Here is a 20,653-nt window from a genome sequence, read left to right on the forward strand (position 1 = left end):
TATAGAATGTCATAAATGATGCTAACGATCCTCACATGGTCTGAAAAATTCAGAGTGCTACTCTGTACAAAACAGGATAATGGGTAGAGCAGGTATCTGGAAAAAGGCAGGCAGCACATACAAAGGTAACAAAGGGCGTGTTCTGTGTCCCATAAACTTAGAGAGTAATAAGCAAGAAAATCCAACAATTGAGGAACACTTTTCTTATTGCAGTGATGAGGATACACGTAGTATGATAATTTCCTGATCTGTGATTTCTTCAACCAATTTGTGACTTAAGTAAGTTCTGGGACTTGCTCAGGGCAGAGGAGTTCAAGTCAATGTCTTGAACAATGTCACTCAACTAGTAAATACAGGGGATGAGACTTGATCCTGTGTCCCCCTGATTACAGGCTCATCGCTGTATTCATCATACAATTCTGCTTCTTAAACAGATTATTAATAACAAATTAATATGTCACCAACTGACTTCCTAATAGTTTCTGGAGGAGAAGATATAGGCATAAAGAGATTCCAAAGGAGCTAATTAGCCCAAAGAGGGTCTTTGGAGTTTAGAGCTGGACAGCTGCATTCTAAATTATTATGCATATAACTATACCTTTTGATGTTAACTGTCCCCTCACCATTTAAATAAAATTATTGCATGCCCATCTTTTGTGACTACGCATTATCTGGAGAAGTACGATTGAAATAGCTAACTGGAAAGATGCTAAGTGGATCACATTACTGTATATTCTCTCTCTCTCTCTCTCTCTCTCTCTCTCTCTCTCCCTCTACCCACCCCCCTCCCCTTCCATTGGCCATTGTGGCTGTTTGGAAACTAATTTAATTTAAATGTTTAATTGCCATAAAAGTTAATGCAATAATCTGTTGAAAATAATTGCAGTCGGGAATTTTTAATTTAAAATTCTGGAAAGCCATCATCAAATTAGCATTAAAGTATGTGTTCTATTTAATGTAACATACATAATTTCAGTTTTCATTTGCTGATAAACACATGGAAAATAAAGAGGGAACATACTTCACAAGATGATGTGCTGCAAGAAATTTAATTGGCAGGGTAGCAGCACAAGGTTTATGAGTAACAGATAACTGACAAATTTTTGACTGCTATGAAGAGAGGTTTGTTTTTGTGTTCTTTTAATAGCTACTAATTACTCTGAGAGTATGCAAAGTAAGAAACTGAAGCATTAAAGTAGAAAATATAAAAGAAAAGACTCCAAATAGATTTCAATAGTTAGCTCATGCTAAATATGAGAAGGGAAATCAAACGCTGTGGAAACACATACACACACACACACACACACACACACACACACACAAAACTGTTTCACATGCATTGAACAATGATGTGCCAAGAATAATTCCTGATAAGTAGGACTTGATCATAGAGACTAAACAAGTATATTCCTCATAATACCAATTCATCTTGTAGTCACTGGTGAATATCAATCAGTTTGCCTTTTTCAGTTCTATTTTTTTTTCATTAGAAACTGACCAGCCGTCTGGGGCTAATTCTTACTTCAAGTGGCTTCTCCAGAGACATTTATGTTTTCCCAGATGCAGATACAATTATTACCAACTATAGATACAATATATGAACGGGGTCAAAAACTCTCAATAGTAAACTTCTTGCCTATTTTATTAGGTGTTAAGCAGGGAGGAATCTAATGTCTTCCTTCATCTTAATGTCCTCCTAAGTGGAGTACCCGAGAGCTAGCCTGCTTCTATGTGTCTTGAATTACAGTAATTGGTTCTACAGATATTTCCTCATGTATTTTTTGCTCATGAAATAGTTGTTTACTACATCCATCTTAATTTAAGGATAAAATATTCAAAAATACCTCTGTATTCAGTGTCATGACTGTTGTTCAGTTGTGTCCAACTCTCTATGAGTTTGTCCTTCGTCCTCAAAGAGGACCATGACATCAGGGAAATGATGACATGACTTGCAGTTGACTTTGATTTCAGTGAGGGAGGGCTGTGCAAGGTCACCTGCCTCACTTTCTCCTTCAGAACAATCTGGGTCCAGTGGCCTGATATTCACCAGGACTACTGGAGATGACCCAGGATGCACTGGGAGTCCTGGCCCTTTCAATCCAAGGTCTTTTCACATTCCCACTTTGAGTGAGGTACCCTCCCCTCCTCTGTCCTCTTTCAATGTCCAAAGGCTGCCTCCTTTACTTTGGGTTTAATGGCTAGATTTCTTTCTCAAAAACCAAGCTTTAAACCCAACTCACTCTGGAGCTCATAGATTGGACAATAGGTCCCTGCCCTCCTAGCACAGAGTGAATATAAATATTAAATAGTAACTGTTTCTCTTTTGGGCAGAAACCCGGGTCTTCCCCTCTCAGTTTGATTTTTTATTTGAGTTTTTGATTAAATGGGCCATCCCTTTATTAACTTCTTAAAGAGGCCTATTCACTGAATAGGCCTATTCACTTAAAGTGAGAACCTGAAAGACTTTAGCCTGAAAGGGCCAGGGTCTCCCAATGCACCCTGGGCCATCTCCAGTCATCCTGGTGAATATCCTGGTCCTGGTGGACCCAGATGGCTCTGGAGGAGAAAGTGAGGCTGGTGACCTTGCACAGCCCTCCCTCACTCAAATCAAAGTCATGTCATCATTTTCCTGATGTCATGTTCCTCTCGAAGGACAAACACACTGAGTGAGGTAACTGCCCATTCCGTGAATAGGCCTCTTTACGAAGTTAACAAAGGGATGGCCCCTTTAATGAAAAGCTCAAAAAAAAAATCAAACTGGGAGGGGAAGACCCTCAGGGTTTCTGCCCAAAAGAGAAACAGTTACTATTTAGTATTTATATTCACTCTGTGCTAGGAGGGCAGGGACCTATTGTTCAATCTATGAGCTCCAGAGTGAGTTGGGTTTAAGGTCCTGGCTTTTGAGAAAGAAATCTAGCAGGCAAACCCAAAGTAAAGGAGGCAGCTTTAGGCCATCAAAATGTACCTTCCTTTGGGCAGAGCATGGAGGTGGGGAAGAGGGGGGAGGAGAGTAGAGGCTACTCACAGGTTGTGTTTCTTCGTTCTTGAAGAAGACCATGACACTGGGGAAATGCTGACATGACTTGCCAACTCTCCACGACCCCATATTGAGTTTTCTTGCAAAGATATTGGAATGATTTTCCATTTCTTTTTCCAGGGGAGTAAGGCAAATAGACGTTAAGTGACTTGTCCGGAGTATCAGAAGCTGGATTTGAACTATGGTCTTCTTGACTCTAAAACCAGTACTTTATCCACTGATCCACCTAGCTAGCAGAGGTTAAATGACTTGCCCAGGGTCTGAGGCTGGGTTTCAACTCAGGTCTTCCTGACTCCTGGGTCAGCACTCTTTCCACTGAGCCACATAGCTGCCTCTCAAGTCATGACTATAGAATAGGGCAAACAGAGGTTTGACTCAGGGTACTTACATGAGAAAAGTGGGGAGAGCACATTGCCATGTTACATCTTACATTTCACTGCTCAGTTCTTCTCCAGCTCAAACCATCATGGTGCAGCTGTCTCTGGTCCAACTTTCCCTTTAAAATCTCATGAAATCTAAGATTTTTCTTCTCCTCAAATCCCCATAAGGTTGAAGAAGTAGATTGCCTCTTCTCTTGGTCCCCATTCTTTGTATGGTGCCCCCCCCATAAGACCCTCCTCCCACTGGTTATTTGAAATACCAATCACAGTTGCTAACAGAGAATCATCAAGCATTTAAGAATATCAGTGTGTCTTTTCAATAGTGAACATATGAAATAAATTCTCCTGCTATTTCCTCGGGTGACAGAGAAGACAGAGAATAAGTCAGTTCTCAATACTTTATTCTTTTTTAGCTATCATGTTGTTTCTGTTCAACCTTCATATGAGGGCTGAACTTGGCCAGCAGGCTTAGCTCATTTGTTTGAGATAATAATGAACATACAGTCTTAGTCATTATGAGCTTGGGCTGAGACTGTGGCAGCTACTTTATCTCTTTTCCTCTAGACCAAAGTTGCTTAATCCCCAAAGGGAGACTTAAAAGAAAAACAAAACAAAACTATCTTTTAATCACTTTACAAATCACTTTGCATTTTTATCTTCCTCCTCCTATGACAAGTTATCCCAAAACACACTAAGGTATGTGTATTGACATTGGTTCAGCAAAACTTCCACCTTAATTCCTTGCCTAATGGTCTTTCAACATAAATGGAGAGTAGCAAATACAGATTTTTAATTTCCTATCCACTAGACATCCATTTTGGTGTGAAAATATTACCCAAAAGGAGGCAAGGGATATAAAAAATGTTTTAACTTCTGCTTTTTTTATATAATTCCATTGATTTAAGTTTCAGCTATTATAATACTTCTGGATCATGCACTCTAAAATCCATAGCAAAATTCATTACCATGGAAAATATTTTTAATATTTCTTCATTTGGTGAAGATAATCAAAGGAAGCATTCAATAATTTTTTTTTCAGGTTCATACTACCAATGGCTTTTATATGCATAGACATTAGATTAAAAATCTTTAAAATAAACTTATTTAAAGATAAAATATATCAGGAAACCAATATGATACTCACTGATGGCAGTATGAAGTAGCAAATGAAAGGTTAGTTTTGAATCAGGAGAGTCAGGTTGATTTCCCACTTCTTTTAATTTTTTTTTGGCAGGGGGGAAGGCAGGACAATTGGGATTAAGTGACTTTCCCAAGGTCACACAGCTAGTAAGTGTGTCAAGTGTCTGAGGTCACGTTTGAACTCAGGTCCTCCTGACTCCAGGGCCAGTGCTCTACTCAATGCACCACCTAGCTGCCCCTTATTTCCCACTTGTAATACTTCCTGTGTGACCCTGAGTAAATCACTTAACTTTCCTAAGACTCAGTTTCTTCACTTGTAAAAATCATAATAATAACATGTAGCAGTTACTGCTTGGGATCACAAATGTATGAGGAAGCTCAGAGATGATCTAGTCCACTTGATTCATTTTACAGATGAAACTGAATCCTAGGGAATTTTGGAGGTTTGTACAAGATCATGCAGATAGTATGTAGCAGACATGGAATTTGAAGCCAGACCTCAAGAGTTCAGAACCAATGCTTGCTCATCTACACCTTACTGCCTCAAGGTTTTGAAGCAGAAAGCTCTTTGCAAGCAAAAAAAAAATACTATATAAATATGAATTGATGTTGCTATTGGCTTGATTTAAAGAACTCTATTATATGGCTCTGAAATCCTCCGTCTATAAGAGAGAAGTCATACAAGAGAAACCAAAATGATTTTTTGGAGTGAGTGTTCCTTATTTCCAATTTCTATCTGTTAAACAAGTTTGAATTAGGTTTCTTCTACTCACTTCCTTCCCCTGCCTTTACCCCAAATCATCCATTTTGCTTTTTGCGGTCTGAGCCCTTTTTTTTTTTAAGTGCAGAAATTCACTTACCTGTAACAGTCTTGCCAAATAGAAGCCTAAGTATATTGTGCATTGAACAAGGAAAGCTGAAATTAATAATGCCAAAGCTTGAATGAGTTGAAACCTACATTTTATACCTGTGAGCTGTGGAAACTTCAAAAACCTTCTAGTGTTGACAGCACAGCATGACACAAGAGCTATATATGCTATATATAGCAGTCCCAGCACTGTGCTGTTATTTGAAAGAATATATGAGTGGGGGTCAAATGATTCAGAGTCTAAGATTCATGATAAAATGATGGACTAAATAACCTGAATGAAATATATATGTATATGCATGTGTCTGTGTATGTGTATATATGTATATAAACACGTGTTGTGTTATGTTATATTCTATCATATCATATATTACATATTCTATAAAATTTATATTTGAATTTTGGAAGGATCCAGGTTTAGGATTCATTTACTCAAAATTCTACAAAGGAACACTTCACATTGCACAATAGATTTGTTGCTGATAAAAAAAAAAGAAGCTCCTTAGCTAATGAGATAGATGATGTCAAGAGAATCAAAAACTAGGTGAAGCGGATGAAGCACTGGGCTTAGAGTCAGGAAGACCTAAGTTCAAATCTTTCCTCAGACACCTTCTAGTTATGACCCAGGGAAACTCATTTAAATTCATCTTGCCTCAGTTTTCTTAGCTAAAAATGAAAATAATAGCATGCGACTCACAGAGTTGTTATATCCAAATAAGATAGCGCATGTAAAGTGCTTTACTTTAAACTTTAAAACACTATAAAATGCAAAATGGTGATGGTGATAGAAGTAGTAGTAGTGATGGTGGTGGTGGTAGTAATTGTGATAATAGTGGTAGTAGTAGGTAGTAGTAGTAGTAGTGGTTATCATTATAGTACAAAGTTGTAGATCACCTAAAGAACGATGGAGAAGATCATACTGTGGGCATGAACGGGCTTCAAAACTTTCCATGTAAATATTTCATTTTTTAAGGGTGCAAAGGTTGTCACCAGAAAGGTACGTAACTCAAAAACGATATGGCCGGTCATGTGGTGAGAGAGAGGTGGGAGATACCTGGTGTACAACTCCCTTATTCCAGAGATCACAATATCAAGTGGTCTAGAACACAGGTGTCACACTCAGCCTTCAAGCAGACCACAGAACTACTCAGTAAGACTGGAATTAGATTACAATGTGATTGGGACATTTTTAACAAAATAAATAAAAATACAATGTGACATAGATAATGTTCATTTTCGGGTTTTCTAAATCAATGTGTGGCTTGCAGGGATCTGTTTCAATTTGACTCGGACACTACTGATCTAGAAAAACTGTCTTAGCATGATAGGCAGATCGCCTATCAGAGATTTATGGGAGAATATGGATAAGAGTTGCACAAGTTGAGAGAGCATAGGTACATTAGAGGGAGTGCCCACATTAGTGAGATGACTGGTGTATGGAAATGATCAAGGAAGAAATTGGGGGAGCAGTGGATGAAGGAGAAAGGAAAATATCTGGAGCATCTTGACCAAATTTATTCTATTACAAAGGCAGACACAAGACTAGAATTCAGATCTCCCGAACCAAAAATCTCAATTTTGTTTCATTGTACTTGTCTCTTTTTTTTGTACTTGTTGTTTTTATGTGACTCATATTTTGCACAGGCCAGGGGGAGCCCTCTTCTTGATAAGATTACATGGTGAATCTTTTTTTTTCTATTAGAGTAAATGATCAACAATAGAACAATACGAGTATTTATCTGTTTTGAAAAGGAAATTCTTTCCCTACTAGATTTTGATGGATTAGGACAAATAATAGAATACTATGTACGCCTTTGTCAGGCTGATCTATATAAGCCATTCCACTATCTACTTTTTAATTTTTCCCCTAGTATCAAATTGTATTGGTAACTACAGCTTTGTGCTACAGTTGTAGAACAGGTAATACAGAGAAGACATTAAGAAAAGGTGGAAGAATACACATAAAAACTGCCAAAGAGCCATCATAACATCACTGGTGACCATGATGCTGTGGTTATTGATCTAGAGTCAGACAGCCTAGAAAATGAAGTCAGGTGGGCCTTAGGAAGTGTTGCTAACAATACGGGTAAGAGAGGTGATGGAATTCCAGCTTAACTATTTAAAATCCTAAAAGATGGTGTTGTTAAAGTGCTGTGCTCAATATGCCAGCAAATTTGGAAAACCTGACAGTGGCCACTGTATTGGAAAAGGTTATGGTGCAATCCGAAAGGGCAACACCAAGCAATGTTCACATTGCTGAACGATAGTGCCCATTTCCCTTGCCAGTAAGGTTATGCTTAAGATTCTGGATGCTAGGCTTCAGCGACATGTGAAGCAAGAATTATCAGAAGAGCAGGCTGGTTTTTGAAGAGGCAGAGGAACTAGAGACCAGATGGCTAACATTTACTGGATTATGGAGAAAGCAAGGGAATTCTAGAAAACAAACAAACAAACAAAAAACATTTAGTTCTGTTTCACTGATTACACTAAAGTCTTTGACTTGGGTGGATCACAACAAAATGTGGCAAGTCTTCAAAGAGATAGGAGTACCAGATCATTTCACCTGTCTCCTAAGGAACCTGGATGTAGGACAAGAAGCAACAGCTAGAACCAAACATGGAACAACTCATTTGTTTAAGATTAAAAAAGGAGTACAGCAAGGCTACATATTGTCACCTTATTTTATTAACTTATATGCATAATATATCATACAAAATGCCAGGCTAGATGAATCAAATGCTAGAATTAAGGTTGCCAGGAGAAATATCAACAATCTCAGATATGTAGAAAATATCACTGATGGCAGAAAGTGAAGAAGAATTGACAAGCTTCTTGATGAGGGTGAAAGAGAAAATGGTAAAAGCTGGCTTGAAGCTTAATAGGCAGTTTGGGAGAGCAAGGAATAGTTTACCCATCAGATTTGTGGAAAAGTAAAGAATTCATGACACACCAAGAAATAGAGAGCATTACAAAATGCAAAATGGATAATTTTTATTGTGTTAAATTGAAAAGTGTTTGTATAGAAAGCCAACGAAACAAAGATTAAGAGGGAAGCAGAAAACTGGGAGAAAATCTTTATAACCACTGTCTCTGATAAAGGCCTCTTCTCTAAAATATACAGGGAACTGAGCCAAATTTATAGGAATACAAGTCATTCCCCAATTGAGAAATGGTCAAAGGATATGAACAGGCAGTTTTCAGAGGAAGAAATTAAAGCTATCTGTAGGCATATGAAAAAATGCTCGAAATCACTGATTAGAGAAATGCAAATCAAAACAACTCTTAGCTACCACATCTCTCCTGTCAGATTGGCTAACACGACAAAATAGGAAAATGATAAACGCTGGAGAGGATGTGGGAAAATTGGAACACTGTTACACTGCTGGTGGAGTTGTGAACTGATCCAGCCATTCTGGAGAACAATTTGGAACTATGCCCAAAGGGCTATAAAAATGTTCATACCCTTTGACCCAGCAATACCACTTCTAGGGTTGTATCCCAAAGAGATCACACAGGTGGGAAAAGGACCCATATGTACAAAAATATTTATAGCGGCTCTTTTTGTAGTAGCAAAGAATTGAAAATTAGGGGGATGCCCATCAATTGGGGAATGGCTGAACAAGCTGTGCTATTTGAATGTCATGGAATACTACTGTGCTATAAGAAATGGGGAAGATACAGACTTCACAATAACCTGGAAAACCTACATGATATAATGCTGAGTGAGCAGAGCAGAACCAGGAGAACATTATACACAACCACAGATAAATGGATTCCGTGATGACTAACCTTGATAGACTTGGCTCTTCTCAACAATACAAGGTTCAAAGACAACTCCAAAGGACTCATGAGGGAGAGAACTATCTACATCCAGAGAAAGAACTATGGAGACTGAATGCAGATTGAGGCAAACTGTTTGCTCTCTTTTTTTTTTTTCCTTTTTTTTCTCTCTCTTGTTTTTGGTTTTGGTTTTGTTTCTTCTTTCTCATGATTCATTCCATTGGTCATAATTCTTCTTTACAATTTGACTATTGTGTAAATAAGTTCAATGTGAACTTATATGTAGAAGATATATCAGATTCCATGCCATCTTGGGGAGGGTGGGGGAGAGGGAAAAAGAAAATCTGGAACTCAAAATCATGCAGAACTGAGTGTCGTAAACTAAAATAAAAAATCATAATAAAAATATTAAAAAAAAAAACAAAAAAATTCCCAAAACTAAGATCTTGGAAGCTGGTTCTATCACTTTCTGGCAAATAGAGGGAGAAGGAATGAAAGAAGCACTGTCAAATTTTATGTTCTTGGGCTCAACGATCACTGCAGATGGCAACTTCATGAAATTGAAAGAAGCTTGCTCCTTTGAAGGAAAATTATGGCAAATCTGCACAGCATACTAAAATGTAGAGCTATTACCTTGTCAATAAAGGTCCATATAGTCAAAGCTATGTTTTTGTCTGGTAGCAATGTATGGATGTGAGAGTTTGACTATAAGGAAAGCTGAATGCTGCAGAATTGATGCTTTTGAATTGTGGTGCTGGAGAAGATTTTTGAAAGTCCTTTGGATAATTAGTAGATCAAATCAGTTCAATCTTAAAGAGATTAATTTAGGTTATTACTGGAAGGTCAATATTGAAGCTGAAGCTTTAACACTTTGGCCACATAATTAGAAGGCAGGATTCATTGGAAAGGACTGTGATATTGGGAAAGATTGAAGGCAAAAAGGAAGAGTGGGCAGTAGAGGATGAGATGTAGAGATGGTATCATGGAAACAATGAACATGACCTCGGACATATTTTGAGTGATAACAGAGGATAGAAGGGCCTGGCATGCTATGGTCCGTGGGTCCATGGGTCCATGGGGCCAAAGTTGGATACAAATAAACTACTGAATGACTGAACAACAACAACACCAGTACCCATCGTTTCCATTTGATTTTTTTTTCATTTTAATGGTGGACATTGTTACCTTTTGTCCTCTAAAGGAATTTTAAAAATTCATTTATCTAGATCTTCAAAGTATCCTTTTGATCACTTTATTAGCACAGTCCCCAATTTGTGGCAGCATCATTATTTTTTAGAGGCAGTTAGGCGGCAAAGTGGATAAAGCCATGCGCCTGGAGTCAGGAAGACCTGAGTTCAAATATGGCCTCAGACACTTACTAGTTTTGTGACCTTGGGCAAGTCAATTAAACCTGTTTGAGTCAGTTCCAAATTTGCAAAATGAGCTGGAGAAGGAAATGTCAAACTAGTCCAACATCTTTGCCAAGAAAACTTCAAATCAGGTCATGAACTATCAGACATGACTGAAATGACTGAACAATATCATCATTTTTCTATATTCATATTTTCCAACCATGAATATTTAATATATAACTAGACGTGTTGCTTTTAATTTTTGTAAAAACTGTTTTATACAGAAATGGATAGCAGATTAAAAATTTGAATTCAACAATAGTTTGCTTTCAGGAAACATTATAAATAAGAGAGATAAAATAAAGAGCAGGAGTAGAATTTTAATATGTAAAAAAAGCAGGGGTAGTAATCATGATCTCAAAGTTAAAGTTAGAATAATTTAATCAAATGGGAAAAATAGAGAAACTACCCTGTATGTCAGAAATATTATATAATATTGTTTTAGACCATTTAAAATACCTAGACAGTACAAAATATCTGAGCATAAAACTGCCAGAACAGATATAGTAACTATATGAAAATAAACATAAAACTTTTTATACAAATAAACTCAGATCTAAATAATTGAAGTAATATTTATGGTTCATGGGTAGGTAAAGCAAATATATTTTTTAAATGATAATTTTACATAACTATTTATTCAATTTCATCCCAATTAAATTACTAAAAAATTATTTTACTGAGTTATAAAAAATAATAACAAAGTTCATTTGGAAGAAGAAAAGGTCAGAGAAATCAGGGGAAAAAACATATAGTAAATTCAGCAGTATCAGACCTTAAACTACATTATAAGGTGAAAGCATTGTTGAAGTGTAAAAAGGATCGTTTTAATTATTTTACGTTAAAATTTTCTTGTATAAATAAAGTCTATGTATCCAAGAATAGAAGGAATGCAGAAAACTGGGCAGGGGGTGTGGAAACTTTCATAGACAGTGTCTCAGATAGGATGTGATTGGGTTCGAATGTTGCTGTGGTGTAGGAAATGATGTGCTTGTTGATTTAGAAAATATGGAGAGACTTGGATTTATGAAGGAAGATGCTTCCACCTTCAGAGAAACAGATGATAGGAAGGAATAATCATATTATACTCTTACGTATCTGTGTATGAATGTTTAGGTGTATGCTTTTGGATATTTATGTATATATAGATATGCATATATGCATGCATACATACACAACATGCATGTATATGTGTTTATGTGTACATATACATACATGTATACATGCACACTTAATTGTAGCCTTCTTTAGGGTGGTGGTGGAAGAGAGAGTGAAAATAAAAAAAAGTGCACAGAAAAGAACAAAAGAATATCAACAAGGAAGCAAAGAAAAGCTGGGCAGCTTTGAAAACAATGTATAGTATTTGTTATATAGATTTCTTGAAAATGGAAATTTATTGTTTTATATTGAATCCTCTCTTACGCTCTACTGCATACATGGCATTTTGTTTTCTTTTCTCATTTTGTATTTAAGTTTAAATTTTTTTTAAAATTACAAAAATTTTATAGAGGTATGTTTACAAATGTCGATGTATATGTATAGGTTAATTTCCAGATTTTTGATGTATTTTGCCTTATCTTAACAGGAATTTCTCCACATTTCCTCCTACTATGCTTTGGCATAACTTAAACAAAAGGTTATCATTTCTATGGATTTTTAAAGTTCTCTAACATTATTTTAGTTCTTAATCATCTTTATATTTTTGTTGATTTTGTAGGATTTTCCAAGCAAACCATCATGTTGTCTTCTGTTGTTGTACACTTATTTTAGTCCTGTATGACTCTTTGCTATTTCTGGATAAATTTATCAATCATTTGCTTATTCCATTGATTTCTTTTGGGTTCTGCTGGAGTTTGCATTTCTAAGCTATAGAAAATAAGAGTAGAGCTAGTAGGGACAGCCAGGACCTGAGTTCAAATTTGGCCACAGACACTTCACACTTACTAGCTGTGTGACCCTGAGCAAGTTACTTAACCCTAACTGCCTAGCAAAAAAAAAAACAAAAAACCTAAAGTAGGGCCAATAGACATTCCATCCTTATTCCTATGTTAATTGGAAAGCTTCTGGTCTTCACTACAGATAATGGTAGTTATGAGTTAATTTATTCCTATTTAAAATATTTGGAACATAAATGAGACACTCAGACACTTGACACTTACTAGCTGTGTGACCCTGGGCAAGTTATTTGACCCCAGCTGGCTACAAAAAAAAAAAAAAAAAAAAAAAGGAGGGCCAATAGACATTCCATCCTTATTCCTAACTTAATTGGAAAGTTTCTGGTCTTCACTACAGATAATGCTAGTTAGGAGTTAATTTATTCCCATTTAAAATATTTGTAACATAAATGAGACTGGTAGTTTGTTAGACTTTTTTCATATGTATATGTATATATGTTATACAATTGTTAATTTGATTCAGTATTTTATTTAAAGTTTATTTTTGTTTATCTACATTTTTCTTTCTCTCTCCATTGTTTGTGCATCAGAATAATATTTTCACTGTATAAAAAGTCTGATAATGTATCTTCATTTCTTTGTTATTCTTTTAAAAGAACTTTTTGTTTTATTTATCAGATTAATAGCCATTTTCGTTTTAAATTTTGATATATCTTCTTTGATTTTCCAAATTTCTGTGTGCTCGTTTTGCCATTACTCATTTATTTGCTTTATGCCATGGACACCAGATGATGGAATGGACTCTAGGCAGTAACCTCAGTGTAAGTGAGGGTGATGGATATGGGGTTGGAAAGAGCAGCTACAAGAGCTTTAGAGTCAGAAGTGACAGGAATAAATACATTAGTATTATTCATAGCATGTAAACCTACTAGAAAAAAGACACTTCTTTGAGTCTCTAGAGTCAGAAGATAAGTTAAAACCCACCAGAAAAAAATTTAAAATTAAATTAAAATAAAAAAAAAACCCAACTTAGGTAAATACTATTTGTGCAGCCTTGGAATAATAGAAAAGCAGTTTGTGTCTTTTCCATTCCAATTATGTTGTTCTTTAGTTTATTTAATCTAATGACTTTAACTGGAGACAGGCATCAAAGGGGAAAAGAATCATTAGTGTGAATCCTTTTTTGTTGTCCTACCACTTGAAATTGTCTACTTTTAAAGTATTTTTCATTAATATTTGAACTTCATATGGAAAAAATAGATAATCCAATTTAAATTGAACTCTCTGATTCATGTAAGTTGTATCATTTTATATTACAATGCCTTTTCAATCAGGATATTATCTGCTTTAACATAGACTAGAAACAACAGTGGTAGGTAAATGTTTCATGAACGTAGCTATTTTTCTTTTTTTAAAAACACTAAGCCTTGTGATAGTACATGCTTAATGAATAACGCTTGCTGGATTGGATGGTGCATATGCCATATCTCCCAACTAGACTGTTCAATTAACTTCATAGTTTCTCCAGTGTCCGGCACAGTAATTCTCTGAATAGTAGGTGCTTAATAAGTTGTGAAATCGTTGCAACAGGTGCCACCAGTTAGTGTCTTTGTGTTAGGTGCTAACAAACATAGATACAGGGATGAGTAAAAGGTAGTTCCTGCCATCAAGAAGCATAAATTTAGTGGACACTACTTCTCTCTTTTCCTCTATCCCCTTTTTCCCTCTGCTCAACTCTACTATATCTTCCTCTCCTATTCCCCAGTCTGTTCTTTCTCCTCTTCTCTCTCCCCTGTTCTTTCTCCTCTTCTCTCTCTGCTCTCTTCTGTCTCCTCTTCTCTCTCCCATCTGTTTTTTCTCCTCCCGCTCTCCCCTCTGTTCTTTCTCCTGTCTTCACTCCCCTCTGTTCTTTCTCCTCTCCTTTCTCTCCTATGTTCTTTCTCCTCTCCTCTCTCCCCTTTGTTCTTTCTCCTCTCTTTTATCCTTTCTCCTGTCTCTTTCCTCTCCTCTCCTCTCTGTTCTCTACTCCCCTCTCCTCCAATCTATTCTCTCCCTTCTAGTTTTTCTCCTCTTTTCCTCCCTCGCCTCCTTTTATACAAAAGTAGGGTTGGAAAGTGCATGAGAAGTACAAATAGACCACTCTGACATCTGACAAGAATGGGTGAGCAGTGCTAACTATTGGAATCAGGAAAGGTTACATGTAGGTAGGATAGTCTCAGCTGGTTCCTGAAAGATTCAAATTGTTCATTACTAGAGATAGAGGGAAGGGTTTACCATGTCTAGAAAGCAGTGTAATCAAAGACAAGAACACAGGAAGTGTTCAGGGAATGGCAAGAAGACTGCTTTTCTAATAGATTTTCCATATGATAGACTGCAGTTTGAAAGAAGACTGGGGAGTCAGAGTAGTATTATACATTCTGAAATAGTAGAGGCCCAGCCATCTACTTTGATAAGAAATATCTAGTCATGTAAATCCCCAAGTACAGGCAAGGTCAAAATAATTTATATGAGTTTCAGGCATAAACTAAAGATTGGATAAAGAAATCATTTAAATGATTTTAAATTATAGTTAACATTGGTACATTACTTTAAGGTGTGCCAACCACTTTATATACACTATGTCACTTCATTCTCACCTATGAGGTATATGCTATCATTATCTCTGTTTTACAAATGAAGAAAGAGACATGGGAAAGGTTAAACTTGGTTCAGTTTAAAGAACACCATCTCTAGAGTCAGAAGATAAGTTAAAACCCACCAGAAAAAGATTTAAAATTAAATTAAAATTTAAAAAAACCTACATTAGGTAGATACTTACTACTTATGTGGCCTTGGAAAAGTCACTATGATCCTGTGGTTTCCCAGAGCCACATAGTGTCTACATAGAATCTGAATTCAGTTATCCCTCCTTAAATTCAACCACTCTGACCAGTTTGAAAATCCTCACTCTCCTATACTTCTTGTCCCTAGAAATACACTGAACAGTGACTATATGATGACATACCATTCCTTGTTGGAAAAGGAGAGTTTCTCTGATGTTTTGTTTTTTAAGATGCAAGACAGTATGATTCACAAGCAAAAATATGCTCTCAATCCCCCCATGCCTGCCCAACATAAGTCATAAACCTTCTCCCTGAGAATTTTTACACCCAATTTTGGCCAAGAACATATGTTTATATGCACATTTCAAGCGTTTGAGAAATGGATATATAATACTAGTGCTGACAGAATGTTAGTTCCAGGACTACACATGGCGATGGCCCACTGTTTATGCTGTAATGAATAAACCCAGTGTGAGCAAGTGAGAATTCCTTTCCAACAGGAAGGTGAAAATCTTGCTTCCTTTCTTAACCACCCTTTCATCTTTCTTTTTAGGCACAGTAGCTGCCTAAGTGGTATATACTGTGAGTTGAAATGCTCTCTGACCTCATTAATATCCTTATCTCTATGGAAGAAAATTTATATGAGATCTGTCTGGTTATTATCTCTACCACCCAAGATTTTAAGCTGTCTTTTATACACATATCTAGGGCCCACATTCACTGGATACCTTGCAGTCCACAAACGGCCAGGGTTCTAGTGGAAGGAGGACTGTCTAAAACTGGTTACCTCTTTCCACATTGCCTTCCCTTATAAAATGAAACTTGAAGAAGAAACCATAAGCAGTGACTATGTCAAAGTTTAGCCAAGGCATAGGTTTTTTTAAGCTGAGTTGCAGTCTTCAAGATGGAGAAAAGGAAGAAACTCTAAAAAGAGGTCCCAGTTTATATGCTAATTTCATCTGTGCAATGGGAAATTGGTATATTGCTGTGTATTCGTGGTAAATTTGGTTTACTAATTATGGGCTTGGAAATTATTTCACTGCCTTTTAAAATTATAATAATGAGCATCAAAGAAAGTTTTTGCAAATAGAAAATGGCATAAATTGAAAGTGTAAATAAAGATCTATTAGGAAAAATGGCATCTTCAGTTTCCATAGTAATGCAATTCATGCCCTCTGGAAATTATATTATTTGTAATTATGTGTTCAGGAGCACTTTACATTTTTACAGAGCATTATAGCAATAAATACCTGCTTTCCTGTTTATCCTTGGGCCTCCTGGTCCTTTCCTTTCTATTCATTTGTGGTGTCATCACATCTTATTTGATCAGAAATTTAGAAACCACCTGGCATCAGCTTTCCTCCCTATTTCAAATCCTCAGTGAGTACTTCATCCTGTTCTCTGTGATTTTACACTCATTCCTCTTTTCAGTTGAAGCCTGAGATTCTGTGATGTTTCTTCTTTCTTAGGCTAGCTCTTCCACTTAAGGAACATTCTTTGCATTCACCCTCATATACGTAGCCCCTCTTGGACATTTCCAATCTCTCTGTCCCAGTGGCTCTTCATAGGACCACAGAATCCCAGAATCTTTGCTCTGGAGTGACCTCAGAAGTCATCTAGAGCAATCTGTACCTGAGCTCAAATACCCTTGCTTACATCATCCCTAAAAAACCTGCATTTAAAGTCCTCAAGAGAGGCAAAAGTGATTGCTTCCCCATGTAGCCAATTCTATTTTGGTCATTCTAATTGGAGTCATCCTAATTCCATTCCATAGGAGGCTGCATGGGGCAACAGGAAGATCACTGGATTTAGAGTCCCAGAACACAGGTTCTAATCCTGGCTTGGCCACTGGAACATCTTGAAAAAATCAGTCGTTCTCTGTTTCCTCATCTGCAGAATTAGAGGGTCGTACTAAGTGACCTTTAAAGTGTTCTAGCTCTAAATATTTTAGCCTATGAACATCAAGTTGCCTCACCACAACTTCCTGCTTCTTATATTGTTTTTATTTTGTCATTTGGGGCCAAGTAGAACATGTTTATTTATCCTATTCTATATGACAGGCCTTCAGATATTTAAAGAAAGGCATCATGCATTCCACTAAATCTCCTTTTCTCCATGCTAAACTTCTCTATGTTCTCTGATCAGTCTTCATGTGACATGGTCTTAAGTTCTCCAAATATTTTAGAAGCCTTTGTCTATCAACACAATTTTACTAAGTACTTACTACTTTCTTTATCTGGATATTGCATTCTACTTCTAAACACTGATGGTTCTATAATCTTACCCATTGATGCAGATTTGCCCTTTCCATCCTTTTTTTATTCTTCATGATTCTTGTTTATTTTTTCCCTTTGCAAATCCTCCACGAAGGATTTTTTTAAGCCATTGTAGCTTTGTTTTTTAGCACTTGGGCTCCACATTTACCTCCTTCCCTCCCTCTTTCCCTCTTTTCCTTCCTTCCTTCCTGACTCACTTCTTTCCTTTCCTTCACCTCTTCTTCCTTCCCTCCTTTTTCTTTCCTTCTTTCTTCTCTCCTTTCTCTCTTTCCTTCCTTCCTCTTTTTTCTTTCCTTCCTTCTTTCCTTTCTACCTTCCTTCTTCCATTCCTTCCTTTCATTATGCCTTTTTTTTTTCCTTCCATATAGGGCCTATAGTCTGAAAGAGTAGAAGGCATATTCACATAGAAGAAATCACAGATGTTTGAAGTAGATGGATAGCCATATATGAACCTATTATGACTTCTTCCTGTTCTTTGTAATCAAAAGTTCCAACTCCTCACTCTGGCATTCAAGGCCCTTTGCAATTAATTTGTTTCAATTTTGTCTTTCCAATCGCATTTCCACAGTGTCCCACCAGATATCCTCCAATTCATTTAAGTGAAATTATCCTGATTTGACTTCCTCATTAGTATATATGGAAAGAGTTTTTACAGGCACAAAGTATTAATTATTAAAATGTCATCCTAAAGTTTTACAAGTCTAATTTGGGGGCAGGGGAAGGGGAGCAGATGGTACCAAATAGGATGCACTGAAAATACAGATCCAGAAAACTGTCATCCTAAGAGAGATAAAATTCAATGCGTACCTATATTTTTAGAGTAGAGGGCATTTGAAAAGAAAAAGCTTTGCTTCAGATATTATACATACACTCATACACACACATATGATATGTGTGCACACTGGGGAGAAAAATGGACTAAGGAAGTTGACACTTAAAGGATCTTTGAATTGAAAAGTTGCTAACCTAAAGGGAAAAGGCTTCACCACTACACAGACACAGACAGACACACAGACACACACAGACAGACACACACAAGTGTAGGGATTATCCATATTTAAATAAACAGCTCCTGTTATTAATGGAGAGAGTAGCTACAATGTACATCTATGCAAATATTTTACAAGAAAAATGCCTTAAGTGGCAACATAGCACAGTGATGGGGGTATGTGTGTGGGAAGACTGGTTTTAGAATCAGAAAGACCTGTCTATGACACATATTTACTACATTGTCTTAGAAAAGTCACATAATCCCTGAGTGCCTCCTTCAAAAGAAACAAGATTATAAATTTTAGAACAATGGCAGTTATGTGTTGGCAGAGAAAGTTTCCTATATTAATGACATTACAGATACTTCCCCTCCTACTACTACCCCTTAAATACAAACAAAAGGCCCAGATGTTTTAAAAGGATTAAGGAAGAGATTAGTTTGAATTGAGAGGATCCAAGAAGGCACAAATTGTTGTTTGTCCTTTCTCTAAGAAGACCATAACATCAAGAAGATACCATGATTTGCAAGTGAATTGGATTTATCTGAGGGATGGCCCCTTGAAAAGTCACCAGCCTCACTTTCTGCTCTGGAGCCATCTGGGTCCGGTGTCAAGATATTGATCAGGAAGACTGAGGTGGCTCTGGATGCAGGAGACCTTTGCCTTTTAGAGTTAAGATATTTCCCAAGTCACAATTTGACTGAGGCAAGGCCCATTCAGCGATTAAGGCTAGGTAAGAAATAAGGCGGAGAATGTCCTTAAACTGAGACTTGAAAGAAGAAAAAGGATCCATTGGGTGAAGGATAAAGGGACTCTTTTCTGGCCATATGATAGGGAATTATATGAGATAATGCATGGATGTGAAGGGAATAGGGCAAAAGCAAACCAAGTTTGATTAGAACAGAGAGCACATGAAGGAGAATGATGTGAAATCCATCCAGGAACACAGGTTAACATCATTGTGCAGTGGGCCTTAAGTTGATCTTTTCTCAGTGGCAGTAATAATCACTGATAGTAACGACAGTAGCACCTTAAGGTCTACAATGTGCTGCACCTACATACATACATGTCCTTTGAGTACTACAACAATCCTGTGAGGAAGATGCTAAAAATATTATTTCCTTTTTTATTGATACGATTGAAATTACTTGTACAAATTGACATCACAAGTAAATTAGGGAGCTGGATTTAAGTACAACTCTCCTAACTCCAGGTCACACACTTTTTCCACTAACTCTCCAGTGGCAGCCAAAGGTTGGGGGCGAGAGGCGAGGGGAAGAAGAAATGTGACTTGATCACATCTTTCTATTTATGAGATTACTGGGACATTATGGGAAAGATAGATTGAAAATTCAAAGACTAGGCCTAAGGAAATCAATTAAAAGCTATTAAAATAGTGCTAGTTACAAGGAGACTAGATGAGAATCTGAACAAGGGTACAGAAATGATAGTAGAAATGAAGAAGTGCAGAATGATAGAGATATTAGAGAGGCAGAATGAATAGGACTTGACAGCTGGCTGGATGAGTCAGAGATGATGCCACAGTGACTTGACTGTGTGATTGGACAGAAGGTGACAAGTTGAAAAGAAATAAGGCTTTGAGGGAGAAGATGGTAATTTCAATTTCAGACATGTTGAGGAGACATCCCTGTCATTTGTTTAACAGCCTAGTGACCTTTTATTTTATTGTAGCCTAGCATTTAATATTTAAGTCTGACTCGTTAGATTTTAATGTGCCACACTGGTACAATTACCTCCTGCTACTGAACTTTGGCATCTTCTTGTAAAAACAACAGACTACCATTAGCACTGGCTTATGAAGCAAAAATCATTAAGTGATGAGAAACAAAGCTTCAGAGACAAGTTTCCCTGCATGCATCCATTTATCTTTATAAACACCATGTATGATATTTACTTCCACGCATGAAATATCAATCTGAAGGCTCTCACTATGGAAATTAGTTTTGTTTATTGATATGAATCATAGAGTACCACAGTCTCCAAATTATTAGTTAGGGGCAGCTCAAATGACAAAAAGAAACATGTGGTAGGTG

Source organism: Trichosurus vulpecula, chromosome 6 (genome assembly GCF_011100635.1).
Source record: "Trichosurus vulpecula isolate mTriVul1 chromosome 6, mTriVul1.pri, whole genome shotgun sequence".
NCBI lineage: Eukaryota > Metazoa > Chordata > Mammalia > Diprotodontia > Phalangeridae > Trichosurus > Trichosurus vulpecula.